This window comes from Fukomys damarensis, unplaced genomic scaffold (genome assembly GCF_012274545.1).
Source record: "Fukomys damarensis isolate Sample0158 unplaced genomic scaffold, DMR_v1.0_HiC HiC_scaffold_38, whole genome shotgun sequence".
Classification (NCBI taxonomy): Eukaryota; Metazoa; Chordata; class Mammalia; order Rodentia; family Bathyergidae; genus Fukomys; species Fukomys damarensis.
In genome coordinates this window covers 51,043,806-51,069,575 of record NW_022900950.1, presented here as the reverse complement: position 1 = coordinate 51,069,575, position 25,770 = coordinate 51,043,806, and the positions used below count along the sequence as shown (strand labels likewise).

General features: G+C 42.7%; 1 non-coding gene across 1 annotated transcript; it reads right to left on the bottom strand.

Annotated features, from left to right (window-relative positions):
• Positions 1 to 1,192: 1,192 nt before the first annotated feature.
• On the bottom strand, positions 1,193 to 1,299 carry LOC117284655. Its single transcript, XR_004515750.1, has one exon. It is a non-coding gene; the product is annotated as a U6 spliceosomal RNA (small nuclear RNA).
• Positions 1,300 to 25,770: the final 24,471 nt, after the last annotated feature.

Sequence of the window (25,770 nt, the reverse complement as noted above, 5' to 3'; positions counted from 1 at the left end):
GAGTAATCGATATCACATCTCGTTTGAAGATGAATCTTCCTTTTCAGGGGAAGTTTTTCCACGTGTGTGAACTCCCCTCACACAGGCACTTGCACACACTGAGCAACTGGGAGTGAGCTGCACTCAGTCCTCTTACCTTTCAGGCTGCCATTAGTCAGAGGTTGGGTCCTAGACTGGTTCTCTAAGCGTCTGATCTTTTCTTTCAGTTTCCTCCTTTGCCCTTTAAAAATTTTTGTTCTGAGAAATTTAGTTTTACCTTTCAATCCTTTCCATTAAGAAAACATTTTAGTTAAATGTTTTCATTTCCAAGAGTGCTTGTTCTTTCATTTTTCTTACCTGAGTAACGCCCTAGCGTTGTGGATTTCTCTGAGGACACTGAGGAGAGGTTGCCCCTCGTGTCCCTGAATAATGTCTGTTTTCTGTTTGTTCATCTTGGCCCCCTCTTTTGAGCTGAAAGCTTGGTGATGATTCTTGCCTGTTAGTTCACATTCTCTACGCAAGGAGCCCTTGGGGGGGATTAGTCACCAGCAGACCGTTTTAGGGTGCACAGTGGGGACCTGGCTGCGGCTCCAGGGACCCTGAAATGCCAGCGTGTGGACTCAGTGTGGGCCATCAGGCATTCACACCCACTAATTGTCCTCAGAGAGTTCATTCAGTTTTTTTTTTTTTTAAGGAAAATAGAGTGTGGTGACTGCAGGTCACCTTGGCAATCCTTCCTGCTGCTCGCTTCAGTCGCGGCTCTGCCCTGCCACCGCACCTGGCCAGCACTAGCGGGTCCTTCACAGGTACCCTCTCAGCTATGTTCATGGGTGAAGAGACCGTCTCCCAACCACCCAGGGAGGGTAGTTATCTCCATATTCCACAGGGGCCCACTGAACCTTAGCCTGAGCATTCAGGGTCACACAGCCAGAGAGGTGAAGGGACAGTTCATCCTCAAGTCTCTCAGACTCCAAGGTAACATGCCCTTAGCCATTATGATAAACTGCCCTGTATCTCCTGGGCATTGGATGCGGGGGTGGCTGGCTCGGGAGAACTGGACTCACCCCATCTCCCACCCTATGGGAGGGTTTTTGTTAATGGTCCTACATAGAAATATATTAGATTCAGAGGCTCGCTTTCTTTTTAGCTACTTATTGAGGCTTCTTTTTCATCCTCATCAAATTGCCTCTACATTTGTTAACTTTGACATAAAAAAATGCTGGAACACTTTATGAGTTTTTATGTCGTTGCTGCGCAGGGATCTTGCTGACCTGCTCTGTATGGTTCCTATTTTAGTATATGCACTGCCAAAGGGAACACAGTCTTGACTTTCTTAGCACAAAGAGAAGCTCTTGGCTTCGCCTTCGCCAAGCTGTTTGAAGCTATTTCCCATGAAGGTCATCGCACAGGGTGTCTGTGTTTCCGAAGCCCGCGGCTTCGCCTTTGGAAATGTTACCGTGTGCACATTGTCCGGATCAGTGGCAGCGATTTGATGCCGGGGCACTGGCTCTCTGTCCCCAGAAGTGGAGGCTGTCTGCTGAGCGACAGGCAGGGCCTTCCTCTCCCATCTCGTGTCATCCATGGTCACCCGGTGGCTCAGAACTTCAAACCTCTTGGCCTTGACGTCCTTGCAAAAAGAGAATGTAAGACCCCTTCCAGCTATCTTGCAGGGACATCCAGTGTTAGGTCATACAAGGCAAGGACTGGGGTTGTTAATTATAAATCAAAGCGATTCCAGAGCTGACTTCTATTGCTTTGATTGTTTACTGTAACGAAATACTGGCTAGAAAAAGTCAGCATGCGGAAAGAAACGAGGAAAATATCCCCAAACAGAAGTTAGGCGACCTCTTCTTCTGAAATCAGTGTTACAGTTATGAAAGATAAGCATGTTTAACAGTATATACTTTATTAAAGATAGGGCATGACCCCCCCAACACAGTTCTTCATAAATCCTTTTCTGATCCACAGAGGAAAGCAGACTTGTACTTCAAAGAAAATTAAGTTATATCATATATTTTAAAAGTAATTCAGAAAAGTGAAAATAGAAGAAAAAAATGGAAACAAAGCTTTTGTACACAGGAAGGGAAAGGGGCATCAAGGGAGGGGACAATGGGATAAAATACAATTTATAAAAGTGATTCAGAAAAAATGAAGCAAAAAATATGTACAGGTGCAAATTCCCTATGGCAAATGGGTCATTCTATAGATCTAAAATGTACCAATACGATTTTTAAAGATGATTCAGGTGTACATTCTTTTTTATGGTCTCATTTTTTAATTTTAATTTTTATTCCCACATTTGCAGTTCATAAAGATTACATCCGTCATGGGGAGGTGGATGTGTACATAACACATCTTGACTCTTTTTATTCCCCTTTACCTCCCTCCCTCCTTCCATCTCTCGGTCTCCTCGGGTGTACATTCTTAACAAGAAAAATCACACTGAACAGTGAAGTTGTACATTTGAAAGAAGATTTAAGTATGCATTTTAAGAACAAGGTGAGTGGTCAGAGAGGGTCCCCTACGGTCCCCTTACAGTGCTATTCACACCTGGGTAGTCTGTCTCTCTCTCGCATTCAATAGGGCTGACCAGGGAACATAGGGAGGCGGAGGAAACGGGATGGAATGTGACTTCCAAAGCTAGGCCATGAAAACCTTTTTTTTTTTTAGAACTGGGTTTTGAATTCCAGTCCTCACACATGCCAGGCAAGGGCTGTATCACTATGCTACCTCCTCATACAACATCAGCCCTTCTAAGCATTTTTTTTTTTAATTTGAGACAGCTTTTTCACTAAGTTGCTCAGGCTGGTCTTGAACTTGAGGTCCTCCTGCCTCAGCCTTGAGTAGCTGGGATTACAGTGTGGACCGTGTGCCCCACCTGGCTCCCCTTCTGTTAGGTCTCAAACTTCAGGAGAAGCCAGCTGCTACATACCACGGCGGGGACATGGGACAGCTCTATCATGGGATCCGGGAGTGAGGAATAGGGGCTCCTACCAACAAGCATGCGCAGGACTGGACACTCGGTCCAGGCACGGGTTGAGATGATTAGGGACGCAGCTGACATTTTCACAGCAACCTCGTGAGGGGGGCACCAAGCTAAAACTACCTGGCGGAGCTGCTCCTGGGTTCGTGACCTACTGAAACTCTGAGAAAATAAATGTTTAATGTTGCTTTAAAAATTACATTCAAGGGTCATTTGTAACTAATATAGTTACAAATTAATTTGTAATTAATATAGTTACAATTAATTTGTAATTAATATAGTGAGTCGCCATTAACAGAGGAGATTCAGATATGTATTTCAAAATGAAAGGGGATCCAGTATCTATTCAGAACTTGAACTTGAGAACACATGGCAAAGTTCTTTTGATTAACGAGGGCTTATTTCATTCAGTGTTCTCTGAGGGTACACGCATCTTCCTATTCACACCCATTCACATTGTTCATTGGGCTGGAATGACATGATTCCAGGAGTTGTCACTGTGCAAGTATAAAAACTCCTACAGACGTAGACAAGTGGAGAGGGAGGGGTGAAGGCCTCCTTACCAAGCAGCAGCAACCTGCACCTGAAAATAAAATCAAGATCTTAGAATCCATTTCACACCAGTGGTCCTGCGGTTAGCCGTCCTGTGTCCTACTTCCTAGCAATATGTTCTCCAGGCAGTGAAATGGTCCTAGCTAAATTCCAGAGTCCTTGAACTTCGTTACCCAGGAGTTCACTAGGAGGCAAACTTGGGCTCCCTCTGGTGGCCTTCTAATGAAGTACAACACCCAAACTGCCAGCGCCCTTTATTTTAAATAAACCACAAATGAGTTAATTTAATGAAGTCTATTTTCTACATATAGTACATGCGACAGCTGAGAGTATGATATTCAAGGAGAAAAATACATTACCTGCTTGCGTTTTAAACTAGTGTCACATATTTTTTCATTCCTTATCACGTTTCTCTATACCCAGTAGAGCGCAACTAATGAGTTATGGTTGTTGGCTGTTCAGAATTTAATATTAATACCGTCTCATTACCCAATTTAATTCTCCTGGGAGGCCTTGGCGAAGAGAATGCAAAATTTGTTAAATTTTCTTGGGAGCTGGAATACTAATAATGGACTCATCCCGGTTTCAGAAGTCCTCGGGGCACGATTTCAGGTAGTGACTCCCAATTAGCTTCCCCACTATTTTATCATTTTCCCTGATTTTTGCTTTGGGGGTCAGGAAAGAAAGGGCGGTAACAGAGACGGCAAAGTCGCCACAACAAAATACCAAAGGAAGAACTCCGGCTCTATAAGGTGAGGCCGTGGTAATCAGGGTGTGCGTGCTCCGCGGTCGAGTGCTGAACGCTGCTGAAAGAACAGATCCACGCTCCACCCAGCTCACCACTCTGGCCCCAACTTGGGGTCCTAACAGCCCCGTCGCCGTCCCAAGGGATGGGAGGGACGCAGGACTGGCCTTCCCCAGCCCTTCTACATAGAGCGGCGGCCGCCCGGGCTTTGTACCACCGCCTTTCACTGTGGTTTGCACCCGGTCCGCTTTCATGAACACTCGGGTTTGCGTTGCTAAGCAACAAGCCGGGTCTGGGCTCTTCCCAGACGCCGCCGCCGTCGGCCTCCTCCTTCCGATTGGGAAGGAAGCTTGACCTGCACCGAGATGCTCCCTAGCGCCGTTCTCTCAGCGTCCCCCTTCTTCCCCGCAAGCCGCTCCCCGCGTGCTCAGGCCCGGCCTAACCCCCTCACGGCCACGCGCGCAGCAGCGCCCCCTGCAGGTCGTGCCACGAACCACAAATTGTCTTGGAGGAGCTCATCTTTATTTCACCGGATTAAAGCGAGCAGCCGTTTGGATAACAAAAGCTGCGACTGCAGAGGCCCACACCGTCGTCAGGAAATGTCGCCTCTTCTTGTCGTGGTCCCCGGAAAATAGGGAGGAAGAAGGGGAGGGGGAGTTGGATAATGCCGAGGAGTTGGTTGCTTGATTCATTTTATTTTGTTTCCATTTGGACTGTTTCCAGTACACTCCACTAGGGAAAGGCAGCCGAGAGAGCGGCAAAGCTGGGGCGTTTCCGCACAGCACCCCTTCGTGCCTGGCCGGGACTCGAGGTCTCCTCGGGTCCTGCTGCCGGATCCAGCCCTGCGGAGGAGCCTGGCACTCACTGAGCAGGACTCCAGGACCCGGGAGGAGGCCTCGGGGTCCCTGGCTAAGGCGCTTCCAAGGGTCACCCAGCAGTCAGATACAAATCTGTCCTTCTTCCCCATCTCTGTGAGCGTGGCTGTCTACAGCAAGACACTGGGGTCCAAGCCACAAGTCGCTCCCAAAACCCTGCGTATGTTCATTGTATGACACTTTTTCTTTTTCTTTTTCTTTTTTTTGACACTGTGCTTTTTTTAATTGTTTGCTTGTTTGTTCAAGACAGTCTCGCAAACGTGCGATCCTCCTGCCTCAGCCTCCCAGAGTGCTGGATTACAGTCGTGCCTCACCGTGCCCTGCCTGAGCAAAACACCTCTAAAGTATCACGTGACATTGATCGTTTCCAGGCAGTTTTGAGATGGGGTCTCCTGTTGGGAAGGAGACATGGACCTGGTAAATCATCCTCTTGGCCTTTTACCCCTCCATAAGTGGGTAGTGGGATACCTGCTGTGCAGAGCTGTGGATTTTCCACTATAGACCTTTTCCTGGCAGATCCTTTTTCAGAGGAGGAAATTTTTGCCCATATTCTGCCTAGAATTTAAACCCATATATTTTTCTAATTTTTTCTGTTTTGTTCATCATTTATGAGATGCCCATAGTAAAGTACCCACCAGTGTTTTTTGCTTTTGTTGGTACAGGGAATTGAACTCAGGAAGTGCTGAGCTACATTTAGTCTTTATTATCTTGTATTTTGAGACAGGGTCTTCTCATTAATTTGTCCAGCCTGGCCTGCCTCAGCCACCTGAGTAACTGGGATTACATCACCAGTGTAGTCTAGGCAGAAAAGCTACAGCAAAGCCCCTATCCCTGCTTTTCAGGAGCTTACATTCTAACGGGGGCAGGGAGGAGGTGATCCTATGTCAGGCAACGTAGGGAAAAGGGAGGCAGAGCTGTGCTCTAGATGGTTGTTAGGAAAGGCCTCTTGCACAGGCCACTTAAGAACTGAGGGTAATTAGATATGGGGGTGGGGTTCTGGCTAAACTGACTAACAGTCTTGGGTGTAGCTCAGTGTAAAGTGCTTACCAAGTGTGCAAGGCCCTGAGTTCACTCCCCTGAAAGAACCAAGTGCAAGCGCTGAGGAAATCCAGGGCAGAGCAAGTGTAAGGCCAGGAGTGTGGTGGGAACGCCGGAGGGCTGCTGAGGAGGGGCTGAGCCTCAGATGTGAGGGTGAGGGACCGAGCAGGAGATGTAACATTGTGTGCTGCAAGTATGTATATACAAATTTTTTAAAAAAACAAAAACAAAAAAAGAAAGAAAATGTGTTCCTGTCACTTGTTAAGACAGTAAGGCAGTCGGGCATGGTGGTGCACGCCTGTAATTCCAGCACTGGGGAGGCTGAGGCAGGAGAATCGCTGTGAGTTCAGAGACCAGCCTGGACTACATAGTGAGTTCCAGGGCAGTCTCAACTACATAGTGAGACCCTGTCTCAAATGAGACCCTGTCTCACACACACACACACACACACACACACACACACACACACACACACACACACAGTAAGGCAGACTTTCACCAGGTAGACCATGGCCATGAGAGCAGGGCCTGCCTGATGGAACATTACAGCAGGGGAGAGTGGGTGTGCAGCCAAGGGTTAGGGTGGGTCGATCTGGAAGGTGAAGAGGAGGCAGCAGGGCTGTGCTTCCTGTCACTGTGACAATACCTGAAATTATAAACTCATAAAGAATAAAGGTTTATTTTGGCCCACAGCTGTGAGGCTCCAGCTATGGTTGGGGGGACATTCTAGATCTAAACCTTACCAGCAATGAAGGCAGCAAGAAGTGGTCACTGCCAGTGTATATTTGGAAGATAGATGCAGATTTCATAAGGCCACAAATGATATAATTTGGGAAGCCCTATTTAAGGAAAGTAATATAAAACTATGAATCCAAAGTTAACTGTGATAGTAAACACTGAAAGGAAATCTTAGCCTGGGGTCCAGGGTCCTACCTCCTACAGGCAAAATTGAAGAAGAGTACGCTTGAGTAGGAAGATGCATCTTTATTTTCATTTGCCTCTAACAGAAATCAAGCACTCATTTCTATGTGAATGCACATGACACAGGACAGTAGGGGTAGTGCCTGTGACTTTGTCCCCAGGGGAGGTCACCTATGACAGTGTAATTAAAGCCGGGCGTGGTGGCGCACACCTGTAATCCCAGCACTCGGGAGGCTGGGGCAGGAGGATCGCTGTGAGTTCGAGACCACCCTGGGCTACATAGTGAGTTCCAGGTCAGTCTCAACTACATAGTGAGACCCTGTCTCAAAACACCAAAAAAACAAACAAACAAACAAACAAACAAACAAAAAGACAGTGTAATTATACAGACGCCTCAGCATATCGTCAACACTCATCACCTCTTCAGTATCTCAGGGGTTTATTGGCCAAAGACCTTCCTATCTAATACACTAAGAAGCACACTCATTAGCACGTCATACATTTCTTTAGGATAATTGATATCTTTTGCAATCATATGTACTTTACTTTTTACATTTAGAAACATTTGCAGCTGGGCACAGTGGTACACATCTCTTCTCCCAGGACTATGGGAGGCTGAGGCAGGAGAATTGCAAATTTGAGTTGTACTTGGGCAACTTAGTAAGATGCAGTCTCAAAATAAAAAATAAAAATGGAGTAGGGGGGTATAGTCCAATGCAAAGGCCCTGGGCTCAATCCTCAGGACCACAAACAAAACAAGGCAAAATGTTCTCTTGAGAAGAGGTTCCTAGGTATCACCAGACTGCCAAAGATGGTCCACAGCAAAAAAAAAAAAAAAAAAAAAAAAATGGTGGTGGTGGTGGTTAAAACCTCTTGATTTACTTTGTGTTTTGTTTTTGATAGCCTCTCACTATGTAGTCCAGGTTGGTCCAGAACTCACTATGTAGGCCAGGCTGGCCTCAAACTCATAGCGATCCTACTGCTTTAGCCTCCTGAGTTCTGGGATTACAGGCATGCACCTCCATGCCCAGCTAACCCCTTGATTTAGAATGAGAATCATACAAAAAAGTTCAATTTTTTTCTTTCATTAAGTTTATTGGTACATTTTAGGTATACAATACAGTTACATTCATCATTGGGATCTTGTACCTTTACATGATGTATTTTGGTTCTTATTTTTTCCCCATTCCCCTGCCCTCCCTTCAAACTCTCCACCCTTCCCTGTTCACAACGACTTTGTTTCCATTTTTTTTCTTGTATTTTTTTCTCTTCTTTCCTTTCCCCAACTCCTCCCACTTCCCCTACTCCTTTAGCCCTTTTTTTTTTTTCCTATTTCACATTATCAATTATACATTTTGGTCCTTATTTACACTTTTAGTTTCTCACACCAGAGAAACTATTCAGTATTTATACATGTGTGTCCTATTTATTTCACTTAAGAGTATGGCCTCAATGGGCATCCATTTAGCTATATAAATATCTCTAATTTGTCATTCTTTATGACTGAGTAGTACTCCATTTTATTTTAAAAACACACACATACATCTTTATCCAGTCTCCAGTTGACAGGCAATTGGGCTGTTTCCAAGTTTTAGTTATTAGAAATTGTGCCACTATAAACACAGGTGAACATATATCACTTTGGTATGGTTCTTTTAATTCTTTTGGAAAGATATCCAGCAGAGGGATGGCTGGGTCAAATGGGACCTCTAATCCTAGTTCTTTGAAGTGTCTCCACACTGATTTCCACAGTGATCACACCAGTCTATGCTCCCACCAACTATGAAGAAGGGTTCCTTCCTCCCCACAACCCCACCAGCATGTTATTGGTTGATTTCTTGATTTTTTTTTTTTTTTTTTTTTGTACCAGGGAATGAACTCAGGACCTTGTGTTTGTAAGGCAGGTGGTGGAACCACTGAGCTAAATCCCTGGCCCAGTTGATTTCTTGATTTAAAAAGTTCAAATTTTAAAAAGCTGACAGATATCCAGAAAAATAACATAATATTTTATGAATTGTCTGCCACATCTCAATATTTTTCCCTTTTTTAAATTGCAAACTGCTTGGCCACCTCTTCATTCTACAGATATTTACAAAAACATATGGGCCATGTAAGAGGGGTTCCAGCTTCCCTGAAACAGCAAAAAGATCTGGCAGTGCTGGGCCCTCATCCCAGTATTCCTGTGAGACAACTGTAATACAATGTGGAGTTTATCCTTGGGGGAGTGGACGGCTGTTCCAAGTATGGTACACCGTTTCCCTCCACCACCCTTGAACCTCCTACGCTGGGCACTGGAAGTACACGCTTTTACATCACAAGCCATCATCCTGTGTGGGAAGATTTCTGGAAGTCACTCCTACCTCACTAAACACAAATGAAGTGTACCCCAGTCTAAGATTCCCGTAAGTACTTTAGTGCCACGCAGTCCAGAAGGAAGAGTGATAGTTACCAGAGTGGGGGGGTTCCCATCAGACTGGGCCCAGCCACCTACTCCTGACACCAGTCAAGCAGAAGAGCAGAGGTGAAGGGCAGGAAAGGAGCCTCCATCAGCATGGCCATGTCGGAAAGCACAGATAAAGAAGGTCAAGCTCTGTCTTGGGGGTTCGTTCCAACAGAAACTTTGGAATTTTATAGAAAAGGAGAGCAAACAGGCTGGGGATTTAGCTCAGTGGTGCTGCTGCCTGCCTCAAAAGCTCAAAGTCCTCAGTTCAATCTCCAGTAACACCCTCCACCACCAAAAAAAAAGAAAAAAAGAAAGAAAAGGAGAGCAAAGACAAGGCTGGAGGTTGCATAGTTGTCAGTGCAGGTAATCCTGGACAAGTGGGGGTCTGGCTGATTGGTATCAAGACTGGCTGGTGAGGTCCTGTGAGAGCTGTCATCAAGGAGGCAATTTGGTTCCCATCCTGAGATGTGAATCCTGGATTCAAGTTATATTACAAAGCTACAATGATGAAAACAGTATGGTACTGGCACAAACACAGACATGTGGATCAATGCAACAAAATAGGGGATGCAGAAACAAGCCAGGCACATTCAGCTATCTGATCTTTGACAAAGGGACCAAAAACATACACTGGAGGAAAGACAGCCTCTTTAATAAATGGTGCTGTGGAAACTGGCTTTCCACATGCAGAAGACTGAATCAAGGCCCATATCTCTCACCATGTACTAAACTAAAATAAAAATGGATCAAAGATCTGAATATTAAAACAAAAATAATCAACTAGAAGACAAAGTCGGTAAAACTGTGTGTGTGTGTGTGTGTGTGTGTGTGTGTGTGTGTGCGCGTTGCAGAGGCTTGAACTCAGGGTCTCACAAATACTAGGCAAGTGCTCTACCACTGAGCTACATCCCTTGTCCAAATAGATAAAATTCTTGAAGACATAGGTATAGCCAAGGATTTTCTGAACAGAGCCCTAACTGACAAGAAATAACATCAAGAATAAACAAATGAGATTCTATCAGAGTAAAGCTTCTTCACCCAAAGAAAGTGAAGAGACAACTTACAGAATGGGAAAAAAATCTGACAGCTAAATTCTCATTGTAGACTAATATCTACAATGTATAAAGGACTCAAAAAAATAGACCCCTCAAAATAAAGATTCAGTCAAAAAAAAGTCTGAAATGAACACTTCTCAGAAGTACAAATGGCCAATAAACACACACACACACACACACACACACAATGGTTCAGCATCTCTGGCCAAAAATAAATGCAAATTGAAACAACACTGAGATTGTATCTTAGCCCAGAAAGAAAGGCAATTATGAAGAAATTAAGTAATAAATGCTGGTGAGGCTGTGGGAGGCGGGGGAACAATACTCCTACATTTTGGTGGAAATTTAAACTGATATAATCACTACAGAAATCAGTACAAAGATTCCTCAAAATACCAAGACGAGCAATTCCATTTGACCCAGCTATTCTCCTTCTAGACATCTTCGCAAAACAGTTAAAAATATCCTATCACAATGATGTGTTCACACCCACATGTACAGCAGCACGAGACACAATAGCTAAATCTTGGCAGTAACCTATATGTCCATCAACAGATAAATGGATAAAGAAATCTGGTACTTACATATATAAAAAAAGATAAATTTGAGTCATTTGTAGAAAAATGGATGCACTTTGAGACCATAATGTCAAGTGAAATAAATTAAACACATAAGCTTAAGAACTACATGTTTTTTTTAATATGAGAAACTCAAAGTATAAATAAAGACCTAAGCAGAAGATAGATAATAGGAAACGGATCTTTTAGTCTTGAGATATAGATAAATAGATGGATAGATAGATATGTCTTCTAAGTAGAAGATAGATAATAGGAAAAATAGATCTTTTACAAATGGGAAGGGGATCAAGAGGTGTAAGGGAGGCAGAGAGGGTGGGGAGGAAAAGTAAACATAATTCAGATGTGTTACATACATGTAACAACTCCTCAGGATGACTGTAATCATTACATACTGCAAATATGTTCTAATAAAATAAACAAGTCAATTCTATAGAGGGTAAAAAAGAAAGGCGAGGGTGATGCCCGCCGGTGCTGTTGGGCAGCCTCGGTTCCCATCACCAGGCAATCATCCCTGCTTTCAGGTGGGTGTGACCTCGTCCTCCAGTCTTGGGCTCGGCTTTTCCTGGAATCCCAGGCAGCTGTGGGTTTAGGACGAGGACTGGACATTTTCAGGCGTTGCTCCAGGGCTTCTGGAACTGGATGCTTTAAAAGATGGCAATTAGATGCCCCTGCAAATCCTGAAAACTACTTTAGTTACACTTACCTTGGCATCCTCAGTCTTGAAGCCGGATAAGATAGACTGGGGGCATTTAGGGCTACTGAACGTCTGTCAGTGACCAACACGCCTCCTGTGGAGCTGAGCAGAGATCTGATTCACAATTTTTTTGTTGTTGTTAGTTTTTTTTTGGTTTGGTACCGGGGATCGAACTTAGGACCCTGGACTTTCTAGGCAGGCGTTGTGCTGCTGAGCTAAATCCCCAGCCCTTACAACAAAGAGGAAATCACAGCAGAGCGATATAGCAGTCTTAAACAATTTACAGATATGCCTTTCTTTTGCAAATTTTACACAAACATTTGGCCTTGGAAGGACTCTGGCATTATTCCTAGCATTGGCTGCAAAGTCAGAAGACCTGACAGCGTGGGGCCCTCCTCCAGCTCAGGAGCAGGGTTCCGGAGCCAGGCTGGGAACACACCCATCCCCGGGGGTGTCTTCTGTCCCCTGCGGACCCGCTGGCACCCGAGCTCCTTGGCAGTCCGCAGCCCTGCATGTCACCAGGACAGCGTGCTGTTTCCTGGGGCCGAAAGACCTGCTTTCAAAGCGCCTCGGTGAAGTCCCTCCCGAGATCGACTAGAATCCACCAGTTCTAACAGTTAACCTGCCAAACACGTCCACCTGTTGAAATCGAAGGACTATCCATTGTACTAGCTAAAGCTTAACACAGCAAGGCGGTGAGCACACAGAGCGCGGTGGCTTGAGGGTGAGGGTCACCGGGCCGCCTGTGTGCTCGGACCGAGGAGGCGGGGACCCCCGGTGGGAGCTCCCACTTCTCCGGATCTTCAGAGGCACGGGCTGGGGCCCAATGTGGCTCAGCCGTGGGGGACCACTTAGCTCTCCGAGCCGGGGCAGCCAAGGACTTGTTGGGGTGCGCGGCTGAGCCAGGAGCCTGGGGCAGCTGTGGACTAAAGGCCGGGCTGCAGAAACGAGCAAGGACTAAAATGTTAATGGTTAATAATTTGTTAATATGTTAGCCCGCTGGGAATGCTAACTTTTTTTTAAAGGCTTTTTGGAGCCAGAAGATGTGGCTGAATAGCAGCTACGTTTTATTAATTTTTTGTGGAACTAGAGATTTAACCCAGGACTTTGGTACTGAGGTACACCACAGCTGTGGGTGGGTTGTTTCTTTGGTTGGCTGGTTTTGTCTTGTTTTGTGGTACTGGAAATTGAACCCAAGGTTTTCACGCTGAGCCACATCTATAGAGCCTTTTTATTTTTTATTTTGAAAGAGGGTCTAACTCAATCACTAAGTTACCCAGGCTGATACTCCAACTTGGAATCTTCCTGCTTCAGCCTCCCAGAGTGCTGGGATTACAGTGTGTGGTACAACACCTGGCCATTTTTATGCTTTAATTATGTAAAATTTCAATAGTATAATGTACGTCTGTGTGCCCATCCTCCAGCGTCAGTAATTATCAATGCAGACCTGGCCTGGTTTCATCTGTATCACCATTCACTTCTCCATTTTTGGTATTGTTTCAAAACAAATCCCAGAAATGTTCTCTGAAAAGATTCTACTATAAAACAGTGAAAACCTCCATAATATTATCAGTATCATTTTTGCAGTTTGTTTCAATCAGGATCTAAATAAAACCCATACATTGCAATTGATTAATCCATTTTTTAAATTCTTAATCTGCAGCTTTTCTTTTTTTCTCCATTTGTTTGTTAAAAAACAAAAGCAACCCAAGTTGTTTGTCCTTTAGAATCCCCAGATGTAGGACTTTGGTGATGTCATCAATGCAGTTGCTGTAATTTAACATCTGGAGGATCAGATTCAGGTTGGATCTTTTCTTCAACACGGCCATTGCCTCCGTGGTGCTGGTTACCTACTGGGGACAGCGCAATGAATACCTAGTTGCCTCTAGGCAATGAATACCTAGTCGTGATATTACTAATCAGTGATAACACCCAGGAGGAAATAGATTATCATTAATGGAATTCAGGTCTGCAAGCAGGTCAATCCATTCTAAGGTTGGGCCTGGTGGTGCACACCCATAATCTCCACACTCTGGGAGGCTGAGGCAGGGAGATCATAAATTCAAGCCCAGCCTGGGCAATTTTATAGCTTAGTGAGAGCTTGTCTCAAAATAGTAATTTTAAAAAGGGCTATGGATGTAGCTCAGTGCAGGAAAATTAAGCTATTAAGAACCGTGAGGTTTGCCTAAGGAGTGGAAATATGGAAGGAGGTGGCAGCCAGGGAAAATAATTTCAGAGCCACAGCGTAGCAGCAGCACCACCAAGTTTAAACTCCTGACACTCCGTAAAACTGCACACCACATTCAGATTAAATCTAGGCTGCTGTTAAATAGAGGGATGAAACAGTGGAAAGAAAACTGAAGCTTTCTTCCTCTTTTGCTGACCTGCTATGACCTAAAACGAGAGCTGCTTTCAGGTTTTGTAAGCAATCATTATTCATAAGGAAAATGCTTTAAAGAAATCTAAGAAAGAAAAGGAGAGTCCAATGTTACAAGACATTACAGGAAATTTCACCACGCCAAGAACCCCCATGTGGGGTAGGTGACAGGATTTAAGCTTTGTGCCCAACCATGCTATGCATTGTTACACGACACACCCTCCTTCCAACAGCAACACACAAACTGCAGAGACCGTGGCATGGACTGGGAAACAGTGTGCTGGTGGCTTCTTCCCAAGGCTAGAAGATACTCAGTGCGAAAAGTCGTTTTACTACCAACAGCAGATTGTCTTAGGGCTGGTGCCTACGACTCCAGTTTCCAGGTCTGCACAGGTCCTGGCTCTCAGTCTATGGAGTTGATTGGTCAGGAAAGCATTTGAGGTTTTTTTCTTCTAGGATTGAACCCAGGGCCTTTGCACTAAGCTATATCCTCAGCCATTTTTAAGTTTTCATTTTGAGATAGGGTCTACATCACTAAATTGCCCAGGCTGGGCTCAAACTTGTAATCCTCCTGCCTCGGCTTCCAGGTGTGTGCCACTGTGCCTGGCTTGAATATTTTTTTTGCCCCCATACAGAATCCCAATCTCTCCCTACCTCCTCCTCTTTGGTTCCTTATTGCTCTTCCCTCTAAAACTTATTTTCCTTTCAAGGAAGGGACAAGAAAAAAAACTAAAACTAGAAGGAAAAAATGGAAACAAATGTTTTGTATATAGGGCAGGGAGGGGCTTAAGGGGGGGAAGGCATTACATAAAATTTATTTGGAAAAACAAACAAGAAAGCTTTTCTTTTCATTCTTGAATAGTCATGGTGCCTTCTCCTCTCTACTTTATTAGACGTAGGCTGAGCTGGGCAGCCATGACCTTACTGGATTACTTGGGACACGTTATTTTCCTGCCTCTGCGGCCACTTTCCGGTGTCCTCAGGGGAGTCACTGCTGTCCTCTTCACATTGTCTCCTCGCAGGGAGGCATTTCTGGGGGAGGCAGTGCTTAGACAGAGAAAGGAGTGGGGCTCAGGCCTCCTGAGGCCCGGACCTGCCTGAAGCCATCACATCAGTGCTTCTGGCTCACTCTTGTCAGAGAAATCACAGGCCGGGTGGTGAAGGGATGAGAAACAGACCTCATGTCTTGGTGGGAGGAGCTACAAGGTCACAATGCCAAGGACAGGGATGGAAGGAGGCCTCAGGAGCTATCAGTTTTATCAGTTTACCAGCCCTCCCAATACTGTCACCCCTGGGAGCAAGCCTTTACAGACCTCTGGAGACAGTTATCGAAAACACAGCAGGTGCAGTATGGCATTCAGCATTTTAAAAAATGGGCATTATTTAATTAATAGCTAACATAGTCACACGGTTCAAAAATCATAAAAAATAAGCTGCACATTGTGGTGCCGTAATCCCAGCACTTGGGAGGCTGAGACAGGAGGATTGCTGCAAGTTCGAGGCCAGCATGGGCTACATAGCAAGACCCTATCTCAAAGGAAGAAAAAAACCCCCCAAATTATTAAAATATATATAGAGAAAAGTTTCCTGAAGTATTTCTACTTTCCTTCCAGAGATTTTCCATCACTGTGTCTTTCTAGAGACATTATAGGCACAAACTAGCAAATTAACTTTTTGTTTTCAACATACCAGTCTGGACCTGACTTTTCACATAAAATATATCTTGGTGATCATTTCATTCGGTTTATAAGGAGTTCTTCATTTTTATAGTTGCATATTTCAGTGTACAGAACATTTCAATGTGCTCAATATCATGATTTATTCAAACAGCTGTTGATGAACATGTATCTTCAATCTTTTGCTGTCACAAGCTATCCTTCAAAGAATAACTTTCTATATACATCAATTCATTTTCAATGATAGCTGTAGAACAGGCTCCCAGAAACAGCAGCACTGTCGACTGGGCACAGTGGCACACACCTGTAATCCCAGCACTCAGGAGGCTGAGGCAGACGGATTGTTATGAGTTCAAGGCTAGGCTGGGGTATATAGTGAGTTCAAGGCCAGCCTGAACTACAGAGTAAGAACCTGCCTCCAAAAGTAAATAAAAACTGAACAAATGAAAAAGAAGGGCTAGATCAATGATTCTGTGCACTTATGACAGTTTTGTCTGCATCAGGGTCTCCATTCACATCTGGGAGGGCTGGATTCCCTGCAGACTCACAACAGGCAGGCAGCAGAGAATTTTCTCTGCCCATTTGACAGCTGTCAAATGTATGAGAGTGCAACTTTAGTTTGTATTCCTTACAAGGGAGCCCGAACACCTTTTCACATTTTTACCACTTATAGTTCCTTCTGTGTGAGCTCTTGGATTATAGCCTTTGCCCACTTTTTATAGGTCACCAGTCTTTTTCTTATTGATCTGTGGTAGATCAATCCTCTGTGACTTTCTCCTGTTCTGCATGATCTGGGCCCTCCTCCAAAGAAGCAAAAGGGGAAGCTTCCTTCTTTTTTCCCTTTTTATTCCACCCAGGCCAAAAGCCTATTAGCTGGCACCACCCACATCAGGAGTGGGTCTTCCCTCTTCAGTCTGAGGTCCATATGGCAGTCACACAGGGACACACCCAGAGCTGTGCTTTGCTAATCCCATAAGCATTTCCTAATCCATTCAGGGGGACATCACAGTGTGCTATCACAGTAAACTAATTTGCTGGCTTGCAAACAGTGTAAAATCTGAGATCCTTTATAGATTCTGACAACATATAAAAGCCTTCTGTAATGTGAATTGCAAAGAATTCCATCTGTATTTTTTAAATAAGCATATCAGTTAGTTCTGAAGTATTTGTTTTTGTTTTTTTTTGTAGTAGGGATTGAAATTTCTGAAGTATTGATAAAACTTTTGTAAATAACCAAAGACCTACAAAATATTAAGAAAATGTAGAATGACCTGCTGACAGCAGTCTGCTTTCTCTAGTTCAAAATTAACAGACAGCAGAGGCATTAACCACAGAATGGGACATCTGCCTCATTCTAAAATTACAGGGCACATCAAGATCCCTGACCTCCAAAGTTTTATAAACTACAAGACTGTAAAGGTCAAAATGAAAAGAACCATTGTTAACTTTGCTTTCCTGACTGGGAACACCCCCTTCCCCTGGGCTAGAATACATAGCTAGACAAATCTTAAAGGTAAACTCCCTAACTACAAAGAATTGCTGCATCTGGGTTAAAGTTAACTGTCTGTGACCGTGATTTGTATAAGGTAATGTGAACGAAGAGAATGAAATGTAACCATCTGAATGAGGTCATGGCTGTAAAACCCTATAAAAGAAGGAGCTGTAACCCAGTGGGGGTCAATCTCTAGTACTTCTCTTGATACCATCGGCCTTTTGCTGACAAAATAAACTTTTTGTTATTTTACTTCCATTCTGCATCTCTGCACTTGTCACTTACCAATTCCTTCTGCAACAGTATGACCAGGGATGAGACCAGGGTGCTCTGTCCTTCAAGATTCAGCAAAGACGAGGTCCACCCACTCAACCCAGCACGCCAGAGGAGACAGGCAGCAGCTCACAAACCTCTGGTAGGCCTGCCCCTTCAACCCAGCACTCCAGAGGAGCCCAGCCACGTGGGAACCAACACAACAGGGTTTGTGCCCCTACCCCATGAACAAGCAGAAGGGGGCTTCTCTGAGGCTCCTAGATGAAAACTGAAGAAACTGCGATAAAGGCACATCAAAACACCATAGTTGGCAAACTGGAGGGACCAGCACATAACACTGGAACCTGGTCTAACTTCAGGGAAAAGAGAGCTGCAACCTGCAGTAGAACCTTGCAGAGTTCAACCCAGAAGGTCAGAGATCTCAGCTTGGGCCTTGCATCCAAAAATCAGCCTGGATCTAAGGGGACAGCTGCTGGCTTGCTGAGACTAATTAACTTAGACCTGAACACTCCTGCCCATGCTGTCTATTGGGTCAACAGAGGCATCCCTGAAGGAGACCCACTATTTCTAATTGTATTTTTTATTTTCAAAGTAATATTTTTCTCTTATCGTCAATCATTTAAAAAATTTATCTATTTCTTTTCTCAATTTTTTCCTTTTTAAAATTATCTTCCTTTTGCTCTCTCCCACCTTGATCTCCATTACTCTTACTTTGTTTCTGTTCCTATCCTAATGTGAATTTATTTTCTTTCTTTTCCTTTTCTCTCAATTGCCACTAGTTATAAAAGGAAGTGATTACAGTCTCTAGCCTCCCTATTGCGGTTAGTTTGTTCCGTTCTTGGGTATATTTTGTTCTTCCTCTTCTCAACAGCTCCACAGACTTTGTGCGATCTTCCTGTGTCTCTCTGACTTCACTTCTAAAAATTCTTGATTCTATTTATCCCTCCCCCTCCCCAACTCCTTCTAAATCCCTATCATTAAGGATAAAGTTGCTATATTGAAGAGTTTATTTACTATAAACATATTTTGGCCTGCTCCTTCATTTTGATTTAATTAACACAGTTAAAGATGATAGATTAATAGCTACCACAAATTGTCATTTTCTAAGCTGTGCTTGATGGTACTGTGTTGCCGATTGTATCACTTGGGCTAAGGTGTTGTGATCGATCTATTCAGTTGTCCTCTCTGGTAAAATGAAAACGAGATTGCCTCAGAGTCATTTAGAGACTCAAAATCTAAAGACAAGCTATATCTGGAAGTTCGAAGCATTAATCCAGGAATTAAACCAAGGACAGGACCAACAACAAAAACAGAAATGAGAAGGCATTTAAACAAGACACAAACTCTGGAGGAAATGTGGTTAAAAGTATGACAGTCAACCATCTGGACACCCTGAACCAGTAGCACAGGAAGTTTAAAAAAAAAAAAAAAAAAAAAAAAACAACGAACAACAGATAAAGCTCTAGAAAAATTGAAAACAGAAATAATTTCCCAGATAACCACAGAGATGGTGAGAAGAATGAAAGATGTGATTAGAGACTCTAGAACAGAAACAGATAAAAAATAGATGAGCTCAGGACCATAATGGAAACTATGAATGTCCAGCATAGGAAAGAAATGGAATCCATAAAACAGAAACAGATATCCAGGAGATTAAAAACTCTACTGAAAACATTCACAGCAGGATTAATGAATGTGAAGATAGAATTTCAGATGTAGAAGATAGGATTGCTGTCCGTGACCATGAAAAGAGAGATCTCTTAAAAACAGTAAGGGACCATGCTAACACAAGCGCAAGAAAAACCCAAAACTCGAACGAGAGAGGAAATTATAAAGATCCGAGCAGAAATCAATGCAATTGAAATTAAGAAAATGGTACAAAAATAAACGAAACAAAGAGCTGGTTTTTTGAAAGAATAAATAAAATCGACAAACCCTTAGCTAATCTTATCAAAAAAAGGAAAGAAAAGGCTCAGATCCATCCAATTAGGAATGCAAAAGGTGAAGTCACACGAACGAGAGAGGAAATTATAAAGATCCGAGCAGAAATCAATGCAATTGAAATTAAGAAAATGGTACAAAAATAAACGAAACAAAGAGCTGGTTTTTTGAAAGAATAAATAAAATCGACAAACCCTTAGCTAATCTTATCAAAAAAAGGAAAGAAAAGGCTCAGATCCATCCAATTAGGAATGCAAAAGGTGAAGTCACAACAGATCCAAAAGAAATCTGTGGGAGCCCATCGTGGCTCTCTGGCATTTGACACTTGAAAGGAAACTTCTTCCTTTACAATGAAGGCATTGATAAAGGCTATATAACATTTGTTACCTTTGAAGGACTCTGTTTGTTAAGCTTATCTGTTACCCTGAGGTGGGAGGAACTCAAAGAGCTAGCCAAAGGTTTGGTATCTGCAGAAATCAGGAATTCCTGTTTTTGCATAAGAAATGATGGAGATGATCGCCTTGATGCTTCCTGTTAATGTGCCTTTAAGAAAAGCTGTTTCTGTAGAAATAAATTAGACTTCTCTTGGTCTCCACTCAGGTGTGAGTGTTCTTTCCTTTCTCAATCCTTACTCCCCAACTCAGGTATGTTCATGTTGTGACGGCTGGGCCGCCACAATGAGAAATCAATCCAAAAACTCTTACGATGATACAAAGAATAATAATATAAGACTGACAGGAATCCATGAAGTAGCAGGAGAAAGTTCAAAACTGTTCACAGAATGACAGAAAATTTCCCAAACAGATGGGAAGAATTTGACATATGGATAAATGAGGCATATAGGACTCCATTTAGCTATGATCAAAAAAAATCTACACCTAGACATATAATAATTAAGACCCCAGAAACTGAACAGAACAAAATACTACCAGCAGTTAGAGAAAAAGAAACAAATCACATGCCAAGAAAGCACATCAGATTCACAGCTGTTGACTTTTCAACACAAACCTTCAAGTCAAGGGGAGCCTGGAGTGAGGTATTTCAAGTCCTAAAAGAAAACCTCCAACCTAGATTGATGTATCCTGCTAAACTGTCTTTCAAAATTGATGGGAAATACAATACTTCTACAACAAAGAACACCTGAAAAATTTCATGAACACCAAACCAGCACTCCAAACACTTCTAAACAATGTCCTGGAAAAAGAAAACGAAGACAACTCTGTAAGGGCCAACAGAGCAAATATACCAGGCAAGGCAAGAAATTAAAGGGAGAGAGGGAAAAATTAAAAAAAACAAAAGAACCAACAACCAGAAAATAACATGAAAAATGAAAAAGCCAATACATAACAGTTATAACCATCAATGTTAATGGCCTCAATTTGCCATCAAAAGGAACAGGCTGGCAGAATGGACTGAGAATGAAAATCCAACAAGAAACCCATTTATAATCTACAAAGAAATTCATAAACTGAGACTAAAAGGATGGAAAACAATTCTCCCTGTGACAGGAGCCTGGAAAAAAGTGGGGGGGTAGCTATCTTATTTGTATTTGTTATTTGCAGACAGAATAGATTTCAAACCAAAAATAATTAAGAGAGATAAAGAAGGCTACTACATCCTTGTAAAGAGAACAATATAAGGGGAAGAAATGATAATCATAAATATATATGCACCAAATACCAATGCACCCAACTATACAAAATATACATTAATGAATATGAAAGATGAAATCAGCACTAATACAACTGTAGTGGGGGACTTCAATACTCCACTGACAGATCATCTAGACACAAAATCAACAATGAAATGACAGAACTGAACCCAGTCTTAGAACAAATGGGCTTAGCAGATATCTACAATGTTCCACCCCACAAAATCAGAATATACATGAATATACAGAATATATCTGGCTATACACGGGTCATTCTCCAAAACAGACCACATGCAAGCTCACAGAATATGCTCAAGTAAATGCAAAGGAACTTAAATTATTCCCTGTATTTTATAGGACCATAGTGCAAATTAAACTGGAGATCAATAGCCTAAGAAACTGCAAGAACTTCACAAACACATGGAAATTAAATGACACCCAATGAACAATCATTGGGTCACAGAGGGAATTCAAGAAGAAATTAGACAGTTTCTTCAATTAAATGATAGTGCCAATACAACATACAGGAATCTATGGGACACAATGAAAGCAGTTCTTTGAGGGAAATTCATAGCAGTAAATGCCCATACTAGGAAAGCAAGCTCAAATAAACACCCTAATGCTTAACCTTAAGCCACAGCAATTAGATAAGAGAAAGAAATAAAAGGAATAAAGATAGGAAAGGAAGAATTCAAACTGTCACTATTGCTGATATGATACTCTACATAGAAGACCCAAAAAACTCTGCCAAAAGACTGCTAGATTTAATTGACAGATTTAGTAGAGTAGCTGGATACAAAGTCAACACTCAAACATCAATACCCTTCTATAGCCGGGCATCATGGCGCAGCCTGTAATCCCAGCATTTGGGAGGCTGAGGCAGGAGGATTACTGTGAGTTCGAGACCAGCCTAGGCTACATAGTAAGTTCCAGGTCAGTCTCAACTACATAGTGGGAACCTGTCTCAAACCTCCCCACCCCCCAAAAAATCAATATCCTTCTTGTACACAATAACAGACTCATTGAGAGAGAAATTAGGGAAACAATTCCTTTCACAATAACATCCAAAAAAAGTGAAATATCTAGGAATCAATCTAATGGAGACAAAAAAACCTCTACACTGAAAATTACAGCACTCTGAAAAAGATAGAAGAGGCCATAAGAAGATGGAAAGATATCCCTTGCTCCTGGGTAGGAAGAACCAACATAGTGAAAATGGCCATACTTTCAAAACTGCTATAAAGATTATCCAGATTGAAATCCCAACAGTACATTTCACAGAACTTGAGAAAACAATCCAAAAATTCATTTGGAACCAGAAGAGACCTAGAATAGCAAAAACCATTCTAGGGAACAGAGACATGGCAGGGGTATCACAATTTCCAACCTGAAACTATACTACAAAGCCACTGTGACAGAAACACCATGGTACTGGCAAAGAAACAGACCCAAGGATCAGAGGAATAATTAGAAGATACACGAACAACACAAGATATACTCAGCTACCTCATCTTTGACAAAGGAGCCAACCATCCTCACTGGAGTAAAGATAGCCTCTTTAATAAATGGTGTTGGAAAAACTGGATTTCAGCTTGCTAAAGATTAAAATTAGATCCCTATCTTTCACCATGCACTAAACTAAAATCCAAGTGGATTAAAGATCTAAATATCAAAATAGAAACACTACACTTACTGGAAAGTAAATTAGGTAAAACTGGCATAGAAGACTTTATGAGCAAATCCAAAGAATCAACTGGGATCTCATTGTATTAAAAAGTTTTTACAAGGCCGGGCGTGGTGGCGCACACTTGTAATCCCAGCACTCGGGAGGCTGAGGCAGGAGGATTGCTGCGAGCAGCCTGGGCTATACAGTGAGTTCCAGAGCAGCCTGAACTACATAGTGAGATCTTGTCTCAAAAACCAAACCAAACCAAACCAAAACGAAGTTTTTACAGTGTAAGAGAAATCACTAACAGAGCTAAGAGAACCTACAATGTGGGAAAAAATTTTTACCAGCTACTCCTTAGACAAAGAACTATTATCTAGAATATATAAAGAACTAAAAAAACCAGACCCTCCAAATACAAAGACCCGATTCAAAAATGGGCATCCGAAATGAACAGACATTTCTCAGACAAAGAAGTAAAAGCAGCAAATAAACATATGAAAAAATGTTCCACATCACTGGTTATTCCAGAGATGCAGATGAAAACAACACTGAGATTCCACCTCACCCCACAAAGAATGGCTGCTATCAAGAAATCACATAATAACAAATGGCAGGATTGTGGGGAGAAAGGAACCCTTCTCCATTGTTGGTGGGAGTGCAGACTGGTGCAACCACTATGGAAATCAAAATGAAGATACCTCAGAGCTGGGACTAGAGGTTCCATTTGACCCAGCCATCCCTCTGCTGGCTATCTTTCCAAAAGAAACCACAGTGACAGATTGCACCCATGTTTATAGCAGCACAGTTGGTAAGAGCTAAAACTTGGAAACAACTCAAATGCTCAAGTGGAGACTGGATAAAGATGTGGTTTTTCTATAAAATGGAGTACTACTCAGCCAAAAGGAATGAGAAATTAGAAACATTTATAGCTAAATGGATGCACAGTGAGGCTGTACTCTTAAATGAAATAAATACCACGCACTTGAGTAAATACCAAATAGTTTCTCTGGTGTGAAAAACTAAAAGTGTAAATAAGGTTCAAATGGTGTAATTGAGAGAATGAAACAGGAAGAAAATGGCTAAAGGGGAAATGGGAAGGGTAGGGGAAAGGAAATAAAGGGAAGGAAAAAATGGTAACAAAGTCTTTGTAAATAGGGAAGGGTGGAGGTGGAAGGCAGGGGTGTGGGGAAAAAACAAAAACCAAAATATATCATGCAAAGGTACAAGATCCCAGTGATAAATGTAACTGTATTGTTTGCTTTAAATGTACCAATAAACTTAGTGGAAAAAAAATGATTCAGCAAAGACCTCATCTTCCACTATACAGTCACACAAGTAGGACAAGATAAAATGTAACATGTAGCTAAGGAATGTTACAATTAACTTTAGGCACTGTGTACAGCTAAACATGTACACATAATTAAGATAGGCTTCACCTCTAGGAGGAGGAGTCCAAATCTAACTCCGTTAGTGTTACCAGGACTCAGGGCTCATGTGCAGGCTCTTAGGATAGGTGATACCGAGGTTCCTCGTCTGATTATGTGATTCTCCAAATTTAGTGACTGCCTTTGAAAAAGACAAGAGCAACCCAGGGAGAAACATAGGCCCAAAGCACTTCAGGGAGTGCCAGAGGCTCAATGCTGCTGCACAGGAAATCCTTGCTGAATGCATGTTGTGCTGCATTAGTGAAGAGGGCAGATGGTCAAGTGACCCACGACAGGAAACTCATATTTCTGTGAAGGAGAAGAGGGCTTACTTAACTCACGTGTGAGGACAAGGACGGTTAGAGGAATCTGTAAACTCTTCCAAGGTAAAATGAAGTGGAGGTCAGGTGTGGTGGCACAGGCCTGCGATCCTAGCACTCTGGGAGGCTGAGGCAGGAATACTGCAAGGTTGAACCCAATCTGAGCAATTTAGCAACTTAGCAAGACTGCGCCCCTCCTTAAAAAAAAAAAATGGAGCAAGTGTGGGAGGATTAGTGAAAAAGAATAGAGGCTCTTCCACAGACAGGGTCAGGGCATCTACATTATACTTGGCAGTCTAGCGTGGGACAGAGGGAAAGAGAGAGGTAAGGCTAACAAGGAGGCAAGTGGCTCAGGTATAAAAGGGTTTGAGTAGAAGTCATTGTATATTTACATGTAGATGAAAGGAAATATTTTCTTAAAAAAAAAAAAAAAAGCGTTCTATTTGTCCTTTCCCAAGTTCTACAGCAGATACAAAGTTGATACTCAACACAAAGTGCCCATCTGGATAAATAACCCCTACTAAAATGGTCATTCCATCCGGTGAATCATTCCTGGGCTGCATGCTCAGGAACCCTGCTAGAGTGAGCTCAATTATTCTATTATTCCTTTGGAGAAGAGTCAAATGTTAAAATCTATATATTCACAGCTTTTATCTGCACTTTTAGTAGAAATAAATGGGTTAGAGTATCATTGGCCAGCCAGGCGCAGAGTGCACACCTGTAATCCTCGCACTCAGGAGGCTGAGGCAGGAGGATGCCTCAAATTCAAGGCCAGCCTGGGATACTGAGACCCTGACTCAAAAAACAACAACAACAAAAAAAAAACAAATCCACATACAGGCAAAATTCCTGTTACTCAGTTAAGAAAACAAACTTAAACCAGGCGTGGTGATGCATGCCTGTAATCCCAGCACTTGGGAGGCTGAGGCAAGAGGATCGCTGTGAGTTCGAGACCAGTCTGGGCTACATAGTGAGTTCCAGTTCAGTCTCAACTACATAGTGAGACCCTATTGCAAACAAACAAACAAACAAACAAAAAAAAAAAAGCAAAAAAGAAAGCAAGAAAACAAACTTAACTTAGCTT